General features: G+C 38.9%; 1 long non-coding RNA gene across 1 annotated transcript; it reads right to left on the reverse strand.

Annotated features, from left to right (window-relative positions):
* Positions 1 to 12,602: 12,602 nt before the first annotated feature.
* Positions 12,603 to 16,177, reverse strand: LOC111546043. The gene is made up of 4 exons (XR_002732626.1): positions 16,007 to 16,177; positions 13,183 to 13,314; positions 12,884 to 12,891; positions 12,603 to 12,697 (listed from the first exon to the last, which is right to left on the reverse strand). It is a non-coding gene; the product is annotated as an uncharacterized LOC111546043 (long non-coding RNA).
* Positions 16,178 to 17,525: the final 1,348 nt, after the last annotated feature.

The following is a 17,525-nucleotide window of genomic DNA, read 5'->3' on the forward strand; positions in this document are numbered from 1 at the left end:
ATAATAAGAGCTATTTATGACAAACCCACAGCTAATATCATACTGAATGGGCAAAAACTGGAAAAGTTCCCTTTGAAAACTGGCACAAGACAGGGATGCCCTCTCTCACCACTCCTATTCAACATAGTGTTGGAAGTTCTGGCTAGGGCAATCAGGCAAGAGAAAGAAATCAAGGGTATTCAGTTAGGAAAAGAGGAAGTCAAATTGTCCCTGTTTGCAGATGACATGATTGTGTATTTAGAAAACCCCATCGTCTCAGCCCAAAATCTTCTTAAGCTGATAAGCAACTTCAGCAAAGTCTCAGGATACAAAATTAATGTGCAAAAATCACAAGCATTCTTATACACCAGTAACAGACAAGCAGAGAGCCAAATCAGGAATGAACTTCCATTCACAATTGCTTCAAAGAGAATAAAATACCTAGGAATCCAACTTACAAGGGATGTAAAGGACCTCTTCAAGGAGAACTACAAACCACTGCTCAGTGAAATCAAAGAGGACACAAACAAATGGAAGAACATACCATGCTCATGGATAGGCAGAATCAATATTGTGAAAATGGCCATACTGCCCAAGGTAATTTATAGATTCAATGCCATCCCCATCAAGCTACCAATGAGTTTCTTCACCGAATTGGAAAAAACTGCTTTAAAGTTCATATGGAACCAAAAAAGAGCCCGTATTGCCAAGACAATCCTAAGTCAAAAGGACAAAGCCGGAGGCGTCACGCTACCTGACTTCAAACTATACTACAAGGCTACAGTAACCAAAACAGCATGGTACTGGTACCAAAACAGAGATATGGACCAATGGAACAGAACGGAGCCTTCAGAAATAATGCCACACATCTACAACCATCTGATATTTGACAAACCTGAGAAAAACAAGAAATGGGGAAAGGATTCCCTATTTAATAAATGGTGCTGGGAAAATTGGCTAGCCATAAGTAGAAAGCTGAAACTGGATCCTTTCCTTACTCCTTATACGAAGATTAATTCAAGATGGATTAGAGACTTAAATGTTAGACCTAATACCATAAAAACCCTAGAAGAAAATCTAGGTAGTACCATTCAGGACATAGGCACGGGCAAGGACTTCATGTCTAAAACACCAAAAGCAACGGCAGCAAAAGCCAAAATTGACAAATGGGATCTCATTAAACTAAAGAGCTTCTGCACAGCAAAAGAAACTACCATCAGAGTGAACAGGCAACCTACAGAATGGGAGAAAATTTTTGCAATCTACTCATCTGACAAAGCGCTCATTTCCAGAATCTACAAAGAACTCAAGCAAATATACAAGAAAAAAACAAACAACCCCATCCAAAAGTGGGCAAAGGATATGAACAGACATTTCTCAAAAGAAGACATTCATACAGCCAACAGACACATGAAAAAATGCTCATCATCACTGGCCATCAGAGAAATGCAAATCAAAACCACAATGAGATACCATCTCACACCAGTTAGAATGGCAATCATTAAAAAATCAGGAAACAATAGGTGTTGGAGAGGATGTGGAGAAATAGGAACACTTTTACACTGTTGGTGGGATTGTAAACTAGTTCAACCATTATGGAAAACAGTATGGCGATTCCTCAAGGATCTAGAACTAGATGTACCATATGACCCAGCCATCCCACTACTGGGTATATACCCAAAGGATTATAAATTATGCTACTACAAAGACACATGCACACGTATGTTTATTGCGGCACTATTCACAATAGCAAAGACTTGGAATCAACCCAAATGTCCATCAGTGACAGACTGGATTAAGAAAATGTGGCACATATACACCATGGAATACTATGCAGCCATAAAAAAGGATGAGTTTGCGTCCTTTGTAGAGACATGGATGCAGCTGGAAACCATCATTCTTAGCAAATTATCACAAGAAGAGAAAACCAAACACCGCATGTTCTCACTCATAGGTGGGAACTGAACAATGAGCTCACTTGGACTCGGGAAGGGGAACATCACACACTGGGGCCTATCATGGGGAGGGGGGAGGGGGGAGGGATTGCATTGGGGAGTTATACCTGATATAAATGATGAATTGATGGGTGCTGACGAGTTGATGGGTGCAGCACACCAACATGGCACATGTATACATATGTAACCTGCACGTTATGCACATGTACCCTAGAACTTAAAGTATAATAAAAAATAAATAAATAAATAAATAAATTGGGCAAAGGATGTGAACAGAAACTTTTCAAAAGAAGACATACATGAGCCAATAAGCATATTAAAAAAAAGCTCAGTATCACTGATCACTAGAAAAATGCAAATCAAAACCACAACGAGATACCTCCTCACACCAGTCAGAAAGCTATTAATAAAAAGTCAAAAAATAGCAGATGTTGGCAAAGTTGCAGAGAAAAGGGGAACACTTACACACTGTTGATAGGCATGCAAATTGACTCAACTATTGTGGAAAGCAATGTGGCAATTCCTCAAACAGCTGAAAACAGAACTACCATTCAACCCAGCAATCCCATTACAGGATATGTTCCCAAAGCAATATAAACCACTTTATCCTAAAGGCACATGCACACGTATGTTCACTGCAGCACTATTCACAATAACAAAGACACAGAATCAACCTAAATTCCCATCAATGGTAGACTGGGTAAAGAAAATATGGTACATATAAACCATGGAATTCTACGCAGTCATAAAAAAGAATAATATCATGTTCTTTGCAGGAACATGAATGGAGCTGGAGGTATTATCCTTAGGAGATTAATGCAGGAATAGAAAACCAAATACAGAATATTCTCACTTGGAAGTGGGAGCTAAATGATGAGAACATATGGACACAAAGAGCAAAACAACAAATACTGGGGTCTACCAAAGGGTGGAGAGTGATAGGAGGGAGAGGAGCAAATAACTATTGAGTACTAGGCTTAGTACCTGGGTGATAAAATAATCTGTACATCAAACCCCCATGACATGAATTTACCTATATGACAAACTTTCACATGCACACCTGAACCTAAAATAAAAGTTGTTTTAAAACTCCAGGAGGACCCAGTCATAGGGGGATATGGTATAACCAAAAAAAAAAAAAAAAAAATGGGTGTTTGTCACCAGTTTCTGGCACAGAGGTCCCAAAGCCCTTGAAATGAGTAATAAGGGTTATAGCAGCATCTTTTGTTTTACTGAGACAACTCTTGGCAGTCCCTAGATAGCTTCAGGACGGGGGGCTGATCACCAGAAAGATTAAGTCTTGGTTAGAAACTTGAGACTTTCTGCCCAGCCTCCAGGAAGGAGAGAGAGACTGGAGATTGAGTTAATCAGCAATGGCCAAGTAATGTAGTTTTCTGAGTTCTGTGAGCCGTTCTAGCAAATCATTAACACTAAGGAGGGAAGTGTGGAAATGCCCAATTTATAGCCAGTAAGTCAGAAATACAAGTGACTCAGTGCTTGCGACTGACATCTGAAGCAAGGGAAATATTGTGGCATCAAGTCCTTAAACCAAGAGAGTCTGATGCTAAATCTGGGAAGTCAACATCAGAATTGACTTGAAATGTCAGACATCTAGTTGGTGTTGGAGAATCAGAACTGAAGAAGTATTGTCAGATGAGACAATATATATTTGGTGTCTTCACAAAATAAGCCCACACATACACACAATTGTGAGTTTAATGTAGAAGGGTTCCACAAGGTCTTCACAATGATCAGTGTAAATGCTTTTTTTAAGATGTGAAATAATTTGCTGGTTGTTTATTTTTTTGGTACAACCAGAAAATAGTGTGGGATATTGAATTATGAGTGTCTTTGACTATCTGGGTGTCAGCTTAACATTCCATAGATGGGGATTAGTTTTTATATCCTACAATACAAAGCATATTAAATGGCAACATAGAGTCACAGTCCTGCATTTAATGTCTTGAACATTTTAAATTGCTCTGTTTCCATGTTGTGTTTTAGTAGCACTGTTTCCTAAAGAAAACCACTTAGGCTAGGCTAAACTTGGTGTCTGGTAGGTTAGGTGTATTAAATGCATTTTTTACTCACGATATTTACAACCTAGGATGGGTTTATCAGGACATAACCCTGTCATAAGTCAAGGAATATATAACTTTGTATGTATGTATAAGTGAATGAATGACAGCAGTGATAGAAGGGATAGGAGGAAAGAATGAGAAATATTTTATTGCTATAAGGTATTTGCACTATGCATGAAGCAGTATCATATTATTTAAAAGCAGACTTGGATTAACTGTAAATGTATATTGCAAACTCTAAGACAACCACTTTTAAAAGTTTAAAAAGAACTATAATTGATATGCTAAAAAATGATAAACAAATGAATCTTATAAAATGCTCAATTAAAACCACAATGGCAAAAAAAAGTGTGGAAGATAATATAGGAACAGAGAATGTATGTGACAAGTAGAAAACAGTCACGAATGTGGTAGACATTAATCCAACTATATCAATAATCACCTTAAACATCAATGGTCTGTATACACCAATTTTAAAAAAGAGATTGTTAAAGTGGATCAAAAAACAAGACCTGGCTATATGTTGCCTACATGAAACTCCCTTTAAATATAAAGATACATACAGATTAAAAGTAAAGTAATAGAGAAAGAAATGCCATGTTAACACTAATCAAAACAAAGTGGCAATAGCTATATTAATTTCAGATGCAGCAGACTTCAGAGCAAGGAAAGTTATCAGGGATTAAAAGGGATATTACATAATGAGAAGGGGGTCAATTCTCCAAGAAGTCTTAACAATCCTTAATTTGTTCACAAATTAGAACATCAACATATGTGTAGGAAAAAACTGATAGAACTGCAAGGAAAAATAGGTGAATCCACTATTATAGTTGAAGACTTTGGTAGATTAGGTGTATTAAATGCATTTTTTACTCACGATATTTACAACCTAGGATGGGTTTATCAGGACATAACCCTGTGTGTCCTGGGTATGGGTATGTAGTTCAACTACATACCCGTAAGTATGTAGTTGAACTCAACAGCCCTATCAATCAACTGGACATAATTAACTTCTATAGACTAGTTCAACCAACAACAGTGGATTACACATTCTTCTCAAGCTCACATGGGACATTGACCAAAATAGATCCCATTCTGAGCCACAAAAAATATTTTAACAAATTTAAAAGAAAAGAAATCATACAATGTCTTCTTTTAGACCACAATGGAATAAACTAGAAATCAATAACAAAAAGATAGCTGGAGAATCCCAAGTTACTTGAAGACTAAACAATACAATTCCAACTAATACATGGGTGACAGAAGATATCTCAAGAGAATTTTAAAAATATTTTAAACTAAATAAAGATACAACATATCAAAATTTGTGAGATGCAGTGAAAACAGTGCTTAGATGGAAATCTATAGCATTGAATGCATACATTAGAAAAGAAGACCTAAAATCCACAATCTAAGCCTCCAAGTTAGGAAACAAGAAAAAGAAGAGAAAATTAAATCCAAAGTAAGAGGAAAGAAAGAAGGAAAGAAGGAAGGGAGGAAAGGAAGGAGGGAGGGAGGGAAGGAAGGGAGGGAGGGAGGGAGGGAGGGAGGGAGGGAGGATGTTTTACCTTTTCATAGTAGTCTCCTTTCTTTGAACTTGCCATCTAAACAGCCTTTCATTCTCAGCTAACATCTTCCTCTCAATTGAAACATTTTCCTTCTAAGTTGACCTTTGAAATAGATCTGATTTCTTATGGTTCTTAAACTGAACCAATATGTAGAAATAAGTGGGTTGATGGGAATAAGGGATGAAAGAGAAGAAGCAGAGTCAAGTGATTAGATTTTAAAAATACATATGTTCACATACCACCTAGGGCATATCATACTGCAGGATGGGTGTGCATATTGTATTAGTCAGGACAGGTTGAGCTATGCTGTTAAAATAAATAAACCTCAAATCTCAGTGTCTTAACACAATAAAGGCTTACTTCTTTCTCATAGTATAGGCTTGGACTGTTCTCCAAGTTGTCCTCAAAGTACAGGCCTCTTTGCAATCTCTGGCTCTACCACCTCCAACTCACAGTTTCAAGGAAGCCCCCAGTATCCACTTGGCAGTTGAGGGATGAGAGGGAAAGTGCATAGAAGGCACTCCCTCTTAACAATCTGAAACCAGAAGTGGCAAATCATTCCAAGTCACATTCTATTGAAAAGAACTATTCTTAAGGCCCCACACAGATACAAGAAAGGTAAGAAACATTATTTCACTGTGTGTCCAAGAAGAGGAAATGTATTTGGTGAAAACCTAGTCTATTTCTGCCATGGTCTGCCCTTCTGATAACCAGAGCTGTTTCACACTTCCATTTATATATAGAACATTCTCACTCCCTCCTCAAGAGAAACATTCTAAAGTGACATCCAGTCATTGCGTCCAGCTCAAGATCCAGCATCCAGTGATATGCTATCTTTTCCATCAAATCTGGAGGAAGATCCTCATGATCTCACAAATTAAAATCTAAAAACACAAACTATCTTCTCTCTCACCACACCCAATCTATAATGGTGGTGTAGGGACAGGATAACTGCAATAAAATCACCCATCGTGTACCTTCTGATATGATGTTAAGAGAAGGGCTCTTCACCTCTGTGTTATTCTTCCTGAAACTCGATAATTCCAGAATAATCATGAGAAAACATCAGACAAATCAGGATTGAGGAACGTTGTACTAAAATTTAACTATTAATCTTCAATAATCAAAGGCATAAAAAAACAAGGAAAGACCAAGAAATTGAATAGATTGAAATACACTAAGGAGACATGTTAACTAAATTGCAACATGCCATCCTGGATTGGATCCTGACACCAATAAAAAAAAGACAGCAGTGAAAACCTGATGAGATCTGAATAAAGTCTATAGTTAATAGTGTTGTACCAATATTAATTTCTTAGTCTTGATAAATACACCATGGTTATATAAAATGTTAATTACTAGGAAAAGCTATACAAAAGAAATACATCTTGTCTGTACCATCTTTACAACTCTTCTGTAAATCTAAAACTATCTTAAAAGAAGAACATTTTTAAAATTCCATTTAATTAAATTTTATCAAACTAGAAATCTTCTATGCAACAAAGGAAACAATCAACAGAGTAAAGATACACTGTATAGAGTGGGAAAAAAATTGCAAATTATACATCTAATAAGGGGGTTACTATCCAAAACTTACAAGGAACTCCAACAGCTCAATAGCAAGAAAATAAATCAATTTTAAAATGGACAAAGGATACAAATAGACATTTCCCAAAAGAAGACATACAAATGGCCAAAAAGTATATGAAAAAAAATGCTCAATATCATTAATCACCACAGAAATGCAAATTAAAACCACAATGGGATATTACCTCACACCTGTTAAGATGGTTGCTGCCAAAAAGACAAAAGATAACAAATGTCGACAAGAATATAAAGAAAAATGAACTTTGGGAGGCTGAGGCGGGTGGATCACAGGGTCAGGAGATTGAGACCATCCTGGCTAGCATGGTGAAACCTCGTCTCTACTAAAAAAAAAAAAAAAAATACAAAAAATTAGCTGGGCGTGGTGGTGGGCACCTGCAGTCCCAGCTACTCGGGAGGCTGAGGCAGGAGAATGGCATGAACCTGGGAGGTGGAGCTTGCAGTGAGCCGAGATCATGCCACTGCACTCCAGCCTGGGTGACAGAGCAAGATATCGTCTCAAAAAAAAAAAAAAAAAAAGGAAAAGAAAAATGAATGCTTGCACACTATTGCTGGGAATGTAAATTAGTACAGCCATTATGGAAAAAAGCATAGAGATCCCTCAAAAAATTAAAAATACAACTACCACATGATCCAGCAATCCCACTATTGGGCATATAGCCAAAGGATATGAAATCATGAAAGATGTCTAAACTCCCATATTCTTTGCAGCATTACTCACAATAGCCAAATATAAAATCAACTTAAGCGTTCATCAATGAATGAATGGATAAAGAAAATATGATATATATACACAACGGAATAGTGTATATTTACTTAGCCTTAAAGAAAATCCAGTCATTTGTGACAATGTGAATGAACCTAACATAATGAAGACACTTCATTATGTTTATTTGACTTAACACATTATGTTTATATCACTTAAATTAAGTGAAATTATTTCACTTAAGTGAAATAAACATGGCACAGAAAACAAATACTACACAATCTCACTTATATGTGGAATTGTTAAGAAGTCATTCACCAAAAAACTATTAGAACTGATAAACAAATTCAGAAAGTTGCAGGATACAAAATCAACATACGGAAATCATTAGCATTTCTATATGCCAACAGCAAACAGTCTGAAAAGGAAATCAAGAAAATAACCCCATTTACTATAGCTACAAATAAAATTAAATACTTGGACATTAACCAAAGAAGTGAAAGATCTCTACAATGAAACCTATAAAACATTGATGAAAAAAATTGAATAGGACACAAAATAATGGAAGGATATTCCATGTTAATGGATTGGAAGAATCAATATCTTTAAAATGTTCATACATACTACCCAAAGTAATCAACAGATTCAATACAATTCCTATCAAAATACCAATGGCATTCTTCACAGAAAAAAAAAAAAAATCCTAAAATTTATATGGAACCACAAATGACCCAGAAGAGCCAAAGTCACCCTGAGCAAAACTAACAAAACTGGAGGAATCACATTACCTTACTTCAAATTATACTACAGAGCTATAGCAACCAAAACAGTATGGTACTGGCATAAAAATAGACACACAGACCAATAGAACACAATAGAGAACCCAGAAACAAATTCATATATCTACAGTGAACTCATTTTCAACAAAGGTGCCAAGAACATACACTGGGAAAAGGACAGTCTCTTCAATAAATGTTGCTGAGAAAACTGGATATCCATATGCAGGAGAATGGGATATTACCTCACACCTAGACTAGACTCCTATCACTTGCTATTAAAAAAATAAAATAAAATCAGCTAGGCACGGTGGCTCACGCCTATAATCCTAGCACTTTGCAAGGCCAAGGTGGGTGGATCACTTGAGATCAGGAGTTCAAGACCAGCCTGACCAACATGGCAAAACCCTGTCCACACTAAAAATACAGAAATTAGGGAGGCATGGTGGCAAGCGCCTATAATCTCAGCTACTTGAGAGGCTGAGGCACCTGAATCACTTGAACCCCAGAAGTGGAGGTTGCAGTAAGCCAAGAACACACCACTGCACTCCAGCCTGGGTGACAGAACGAGACTGTCTCAAAACAAACACAAAAATATCAAATCAAAATGGATTCTAAGACTTCAAACTATGAAACCTCTATAAGAAAACATTAGAGAAACTCTCCAGGACATTGTAGTGGGCAAATAATTTCTTGAGTAATATCCTACCAGCACAGGCAATCAAAGCAAAAATGGACAAATAGGGTTACATCAAGTTAAAAAGTTTCTGCACAGCAAAGAAAATAATCAGTAGAGTGAAGAAACAATGCACAGGGGGAGAAAATATCTGCAAACTAACCATCTGACAAGGATTAATAACCAGAATATATAAGGAGCTCAAACAACTCTATAAGAAAAACATCTAATAATCCAATTTAAAATGGGCAAAATATTTGAAGAAACATTTCTCAGAAGAATACATATAAATGGCAAATAAGTATATGAAAAGGTATGCAGCATAACTGATTATCAGAGAAATTCAGATCAAAATCGCAATGGGCCAGCACAGTGGTTCACATCTGTAATCCCAGATGAGATTGGGAGGCTGAGGCAGGTGGATTGCTTGAGCCCAGGAGTTTGTGACAAACCTGGACAACATGGCAAGACCCCGTCTCTATTTTTTTTTTTTAATTGCAATGAGATATCATCTCACCTCAGTTAAAATGGCTTTTATCCAAAAGTCAGGCAATAACAAATACTAGCAAGAGTGTGAAGAAAAGGGGATCCTTGTACGCTGTTAATGGGAACGTAAATTAGTACAACCACTACAGAGAATAGTTTGGAGGTTCCTCAAAAAGCTAAAAATAGAACTACCATATGATCCAGCAATTCCACTGCTGGGTATACACTCAAAAGAAAGGAAATCAGTATATCAAAGAGATATGTGCACTCCCATGTTTATTGTAGCATGATTCACAACAGTCAAGATTTGGAAACAACCTGTATCCATCAATAGGTGAATGGATAAAGAAAATGTGCTACATATACACAGTGGAGTACTATTCGGCCATAAAAAAGAATGAGATCCTGTCATTTGTGAATAGAGCTGTGGAGGTCATTATATTAAGTGAAATAAACCATGCACAGAAAGACAAACTTTGTATGTTTTCACTCATTTGTGAGAGCTAAAAATCAAAACTATTGAATCCATGGAGATTGAGAATAGAATGAAGGTTACCAGAGACTGGAAAGGGTAGTTGGGGAGGCAGGGGATGGGGGGATATTTAACAGGTAGTACAGAAAAAAAATAAAAAGAATGAATAAGATCTAGCGTTCGAAAGCACACGGTTGTGACAGTCAATAATTTAATTGTACATTTTAAAATAACTAAAATAGTATAATTGAGGCCAGTTATGGTGGCTCGTGCCTGTAATCCCAGCACTTTGGGAGCCCAAAGCAGGTAGATCACTTGAGGTCAGGAGTTCGAGACCAGCCTGACCAACATGGTGAAAACCTGTCTCTACTAAGAAATAAAAGATTAACTGGGCATGGTGTCGCACACCTGTAGGCTCAGCTACTTGGGAGGCTGAGGTGGAAGAATCACATGAACCCAGGAAGTGGAGGTTGCAGTGAGCCGGGATCATGCCACTGCACTCCACCCTGGGTGACAGAGTGAGACCTTGTCTCAAAAAAAAGAAAAAAGAGTGTAATTGAATTATATGTAATACAAAGGATAGACGCTTGAGGTGATAGATATCCCATTTACCCTAACAATCATTACACATTGTATGCCTGTATCCAAATAGCTCACATATCCCATAAATATATATTATGTACCCATAAATATTAAAAACAAAATAAAATGAGAACATTACAAGGTTAATTTTAAAACTGTTTCATAAAACTGTATAAAAATAAATACATACATACATTTTTTAAAAGTCAAACTCTGAAGCCGAAAGTCAATAGGGATTACCAGAGACTAAGAAGAAAGGGATTGGGGAGATATTGGTGAAAGGCTACAACATTTCAGTTAGGATGAAAAAGTTCAAGAGCTCTATTACACAACGTGGGGAACTACAGTTAATAGCAACGTGCTATGCACTTGAAAATTGCTGAGAGTAGATGTTTAGTGTTCTCATTACCAAAATATAAAAGTACATGAGGTAATGCATATGCTAATTAGCTTGATTTAGCCATTCCACAGTGTATAAAATTTTTGCCAATTTTAAAAACTCCATTTGAAAAAGGAAAGAATGAAAGACATACAACAATCACTAGTTCATAGGAATTGTGGAATCCTCTGGGTAGACATGTATCTGCCCTGTGGAAGAAAATCCATTAAGTCCCTTTTTTTGCTCCCTGGGAAGAATTTCCTCATTTTCTCTGGTCCCTGGATCAGCGCTGTGAGAGAATCTCTCTTTTCTATTTTCCTGGTTGGTTGTTGTTATTGTTGTTGCTATTGTTGTTGTTTGAGAGAGAGTCTCTCCCTGTGTCACCCAGGCTAGAGTGCAGCAGCATGAACACAGCTCCCTGCAGCCTTGACCTCCTGGGCTCAAGCAATCCTCCCACTTCAGACTCCTGAGTAGCTGGGACCACAGGCATGCACCTCTACACCCAGCTAACCTATTCTCCTTGTTCCCCGCATCTGAAGGTGTATGTCCTGTCTTTCTTGGGGACTGGAAAATTTTATAGCCTACTTCTCCTGCACGTGGCCCTTTAGGAGCCTAAGGGTTGTTTTAAGTCTGAAACATTCAAAGGTTGGATTCTGTGGCAATATAATTTTCTCAAAAAATGATATGTTTGCAATAAACCCATGCCTTACGTTAATAAGAACCCAAAGTTCTTTCTCAAACCTGCCTCTCTTTTTTCTCCTTCACTCACAATATCTCTTTCTCTGAAATAAATAAAAACAGGTTACCTTGAGGCTATCAACCCTGAATGGAATGGCCATGTTCTTAACCTAATCTTTGCCTGTCATTCAAGGACTTTGTCTCAGTCTTATTACCTATATTTGGGAGTCTAGAAGCCGTTGGATTTTTCCAACCTTTCAATGCCTCAAATTTTTAGAGTCTCTTTATTCCTTTTATTTCTTGTTACACCAGCCAATTATCTCCTAACCTCATCTCTTTCTTGTAATACTTTCCCAAAATGCAGCAAATAGAAACCAACATGCAGTAACATTTTGGCTCTTTATAACCATTTCCCCCAGAGTTGCTGGCTCAGTAGGGCCATGGCCTACCTCTCAAGGTATCACAGGAAGCAGTTTTACCAAATACTTTACCAGTCTATACCCCAGATCTGCCATCTCTGCAGCCCAGAATATCAGTTTCCTTATTCTCCTGTATTCAACTATTAAGCCAATAACACATATTTTAGGGTTATAGCAGCAATCCCCTTTAAATTCCTTATACAGGCTAGGCTATGCTATAGTAAAAATTAAAACTCTCAAATTTCAGTATCTTAAAAGTGTATTTATTGTTCATGCCACAACCCAGTGAGGGGTAAGCAGCTCTCCTCTAAGTGATGGTTCAGTCTTCTTCCATGCTGGGCATCCACCATTTTCAACAATGTGCCATCCAGTTGACAACAAGGGGAGAAAAAAATGAGAAGGCACACTCATTCCTAACTGTCCCAATTGAAAATGTCATCTCATTTCTGCTCACATTCTATCGGCAAGAATTAGTCATACTGCCACACATTGACTCAAAGGCCCTGGAAAATGTAGTTTACCTGTGGATCTAGAAAGAGGAAATGAATTTGGAAGGACTGATCCAGTCAGCCATGCATAAAACCCCAAATACAAAAAACTAGCCGGGCGAGATGGCGGGCGCCTGTAGTCCCAGCTACTCGGGAGGCTGAGGCAGGAGAATGGAGTAAACCCGGGAGGCAGAGCTTGCAGTGAGCCGAGATTGCGCCACTGCACTCCAGCCTGGGCGACAGAGCGAGACTCCGTCTCAAAAAAAAAAAAACCCCACTGTAACATAATAAGTTGGGTACAAAATATTCAATAACGTAAAATTTAGTATTACCTTGATCCAAGATTAAATAAATTAACAGAGTGAGTCTAACCAGCAATCCAGCTGGTAATTCCAGGGCTCCAGCGGCACAATCGGAATCTGTCTAGGTCCCCGTGGCAGTTTGGCACTCCAGGTGGCAGTTTTCTTCTCCAAGTTAAATATGATGGGGATTTTGAGAACAAGGTGGGGTGGAAGACAGAAGTCAATTCTGTTATATCCAAATTCGTGTTATCATAGAATATATTGTCATGGAGTTTTTCTATATTTTGAAAATGTGACCCAGTTGATTCTAAGGTATCACTTTCCTTGTTGAGAGTCATGACTGAGGAGATTACATTTTCAAAGGTACAGACCTATTTTGGTATATATTCCAATTACTATCACTACATAACAAACCACCAGAAAATTTCACAGCTTTAAAAATGCGGTATTTATTTTGCTCAGAAATCTAAAATTGGGGAAAAGCAATGCCCCATGAGCACAGTATTCAATTGGACCCACGGTGTGTAAGAGCTTATGGAGATTCACAGGAAGTACAAGGTAAGTGTGTTATATCTATGATTAATGGGAGCACTGAAACCCCCAAACTTTATGTTGAAAACAAATCCGCTATAAATGCAGAAAGAAGACAATGACATTCTAAGAAACACAAACAATCAAGAAATCCTACCATTTCCTTTCTTATTCATGTACTTTCCTATATTAGCCAACCACTTATGCTGGAAACAAACAACATAAGAAAGAAAGGGAAAGATAGGACAGCCCATAATTTCTTTTCCTTTCTGTAACTTCCTTACTTATCGATAAATAACAAGTAGAAACTATGGGTAGAATGTGCACCTATTAAGAAATGAAATAAGGCCAGGCGCAGTGACTCATGCCTGTAATCCCAGCACCTTGGGAGGCCGAGGTGGGCAGATCACGAGGTCGGGAGTTTGAGACCAGCCTGACCAATATGGTGAAACCCCATCTCTACTAAAAATACAAAATTAGCCAGGCGTGGTGGTGGGCGCCTGTTATCTCAGCTACTCAGGAGCCTGAGGCGGGAGAATTGCTTGAACCCGGGAGGCGAAGGTTGCAGTGAGCCGCAGCCTGGGCGACAGAGTGAGACTCCGTCTCAAAAAAAAAGGAAAAGAAAGAAATGAAATGAAATAAGACCAGGCACGGTGGCTCACGCCTGTAATCCCAGCTGTTTGGGAGGCCAAGGTGGGCAGATGACTTAAGGTTAGGAGTTTGAGACCAGCCTGGTCAACATGGTGAAACTCCGTCTCTATAAAAATACAAAAATTAGCCAGGTGTGGTGGCGTGCACCTGTAATCTTAGTTGCTCAGGAGGCTGAGGCTGGAGAATCGCTTCAACCCAGGAGGCGGAGGCTACAGTGAGCCAAAGCGAGATTGTGCCACTGCACTCCAGCCTGGGCAACAGAGCCAGATTCCATCTCAAAAATAAAATTTTTAAAAAAGGAAATGAAATAAGACAATTGAGTTTGTTTTGTGCGTCATTTCCACTGTTCTGGTAAGAATAAAATGTGTATGCATGTAGGAGCCACAAAAATAGGAACTATAGTTTTGGTGATTCCACACATTAGTTAAAAGCTCTTATGTTTGCATTTAAAACAGGCATTGCACAATATCAAAATGAATAATAAAATTCATGCTAATAATTGAAATTTTCAATTTTTCTTTATCTATAAAGATATTAAATAGCAAATTAAAACCACCATAACAGGTCAACAAAAAGACTGTGAAATAAAGTAAAAAGACAGTTATATTTGTCTCCTTTAGTGATACTTTTTCCTACTTTTTGAATAAGAACTCTGCATTTTCATTCTGCACTGTGCCCCACAACTTCCATAGCATGCCCTTACTGGTAATTGCCTGTTTAACAACTGTCTCTCACCTCCTTCTTCCTAGGATAACCTCATTTTTATTCATTTTCCTTTTCCAAGGGACCATCTGCTTCAGGTGTAGTGATCTTTAGCCTCAGCTCCAGCCCCAGGGGATGTTTTCTCACTGGTCAAACCCAATTATCTGATCCCTTCCCTACTGCTCTCTAATCAGGATGACTTATCTCCCTTTCCCGTTGCACTTTTTTTTTTTTAATTATACTTTAAGTTCTAGGGTACATGTGCACAACGTGCAGGTTTGTTACATATGTATACATGTGCCATGTTGGTGTGCTGCACCCATTAACTCATCATCTACATTAGGTATATTTCCTAATGCTCTCCCGCCCCCCCCTTCCCTCCCCTCCCCTCCCCACAATAGGCCCCGGTGTGTCCCAATAACATTTATCACCACTTTACTCATTTGGTTCTTTTTTTAATCTCTTTCCACTAGAATATAAGCTGTATGATTTTTACCTGTTTTGCCATCTGAGGCTTCCTAACTCTAGTGACACATAATAGACATTCAATAAATATGTGAAGAGCGAACAAATGAATTAATTCTTCTTGCCAATGCTTGGGTTAGGACAAAAAGACATGAAGTGTGCTGCATGGCTTCTGTGAAAGGTTTTAGTTACTGGCAAAAAAAAAAGAAAAAAAGAAAAATGGCGTTCACTCTGTTTCCACTGGATACTGTCATATCTCACTGAGGCCTGGATCTGCAGTAGCCTCTTTCAACCACAAAATGAGCAACAGAAAAAAAAAGAGAGAGAGAGAGAGATCAAGTCAACACGCTGAAAATAGCAGAGCAGAAGATGAAAAAAAAACTGGGCCCTTGATAATATCTTTGAGTCAATGAATTAACTGACCGGGGAGCCACTCTATCTTGGGACTTCTTGTTATATGAGGTAATACATTTCTTTACTGTTTCCAACTACCTTGAATACTTACAGTTGAAAACATTCTGATACAACCTTACCTCTCCCTGTTGCATTTGAAAAGATTCTTCAGGCCAGGTGCAGTGCCTCAGGCCTGTAATCCCAGCAGTTTGGGAGGCAGAGGCAGGCGGATCACCTGAGGTCGAGATCAGCCTGGCCAATATGGCGAAACCCTGTCTCTACTAAAAATACAAAAAAAAAAAAAAAAGTATCCAGGCATAGTGATGGGCGCCTATAATCCCAGCTACTTGGGAGGCTGAGGCAGGAGAATTGGTTGAACCTGGGAGGCAGAGGTGGCAGTGAGCCAAGATGGCACCACTGTACTCCAGCCTGGGCGACAGAGTGAGACGCCATCTCAATTAAAAAAAAAAAAAAAAAAAAAAGAGGCCAGACGCAGTGGCTCACACTTGTAATCCCAGCACTTCGGGAGGCCGAGGCGGGTGGATCACCTGAGGTCAGGAGTTCGAGACCAACCTGGCCAACATGGTGAAACCCTGTCTGTACTAAAGATACAAAAATTAGCTGGGCACGGTGGCGCACGCCTGTAACCTCAGCTGAAGCAGGAGAATCACTTGAACCTGGGAGGCAAATGTTGCAGTGAGCCAAGATCATGCCTGGGAGACAGAGCGAGACTCTGTCTCAAAAAAAAAAAAAGACAAACCAAGTCAGTTGTGGACTGCCAGGGTTGGCATTGTAGTTCCTTTAACCCATCAAAGAGCGAGGCTTCTTCTACCCATCTCTGTTCAGCCACCCCTGGCTTGCTGTTCTCTGCAACATGTCCACAAGATAACTGCTATATTTGCAAACATCACATCCACAGTGCAATCAGGAGGGAGTAGGAAGAGTGAAGGGCAAACTTACATGTTAGTTGAGCCTATCCCTTGTTTTTAGGAAAATAACAGATTTCCTAGATGTTGCACTCAGCAAACTTCTGTCTATATTTTTTTCATTGCCAGAACTGGGACACATGGCCATCACTAGCTTCAAGGATGTCTACAGAGGTCACCATTTTAAGCTACTATTGCCATCCCAAACACGGAATGGTTTCTCTCTCAGAGCCTCTAGAAGGAACCAAACTTGTTGGCACCTGGATTTCAGACTTCTAGACTATGAAAAAGTAGATTTCTATTGTTTTAAGCCGCTCATTTTGTAGTACTTGTCATGGCAGCCCTAGGATACTAACCCAGAAGAAAAAGAGAGTGGGAGAAAGTACCAGGGCCATCTAGCTGGGGCTTGCTAGAAATGACAGCTAGGCCTTTGGGCAAGGTTGAATTACCTCGAAGGGAAAAACAAAAACTTTTCTTTAAGAAATGGGTTATTGATACACTGACCTTTGAGATCTTCCACACTGACTTTCTTTTCTGTGTGAGCAAAGACTCAAAAGCACAAAAGAGCTTGGCATAGTGGGAGTGAGAGGAATGCCTGTGCTGTGTGCGCGTGTGTGCGTGTGCGTGCCTGTGTGTGCATGCGCCTGTGCGCGTGTGTGCGTGCGCGTGCCTGTGTGTGCGTGCGCCTGTGCCCGTGAGCGCGTG

Source organism: Piliocolobus tephrosceles, chromosome 15 (genome assembly GCF_002776525.5).
Source record: "Piliocolobus tephrosceles isolate RC106 chromosome 15, ASM277652v3, whole genome shotgun sequence".
In the NCBI taxonomy this organism is placed as follows: Eukaryota; Metazoa; Chordata; class Mammalia; order Primates; family Cercopithecidae; genus Piliocolobus; species Piliocolobus tephrosceles.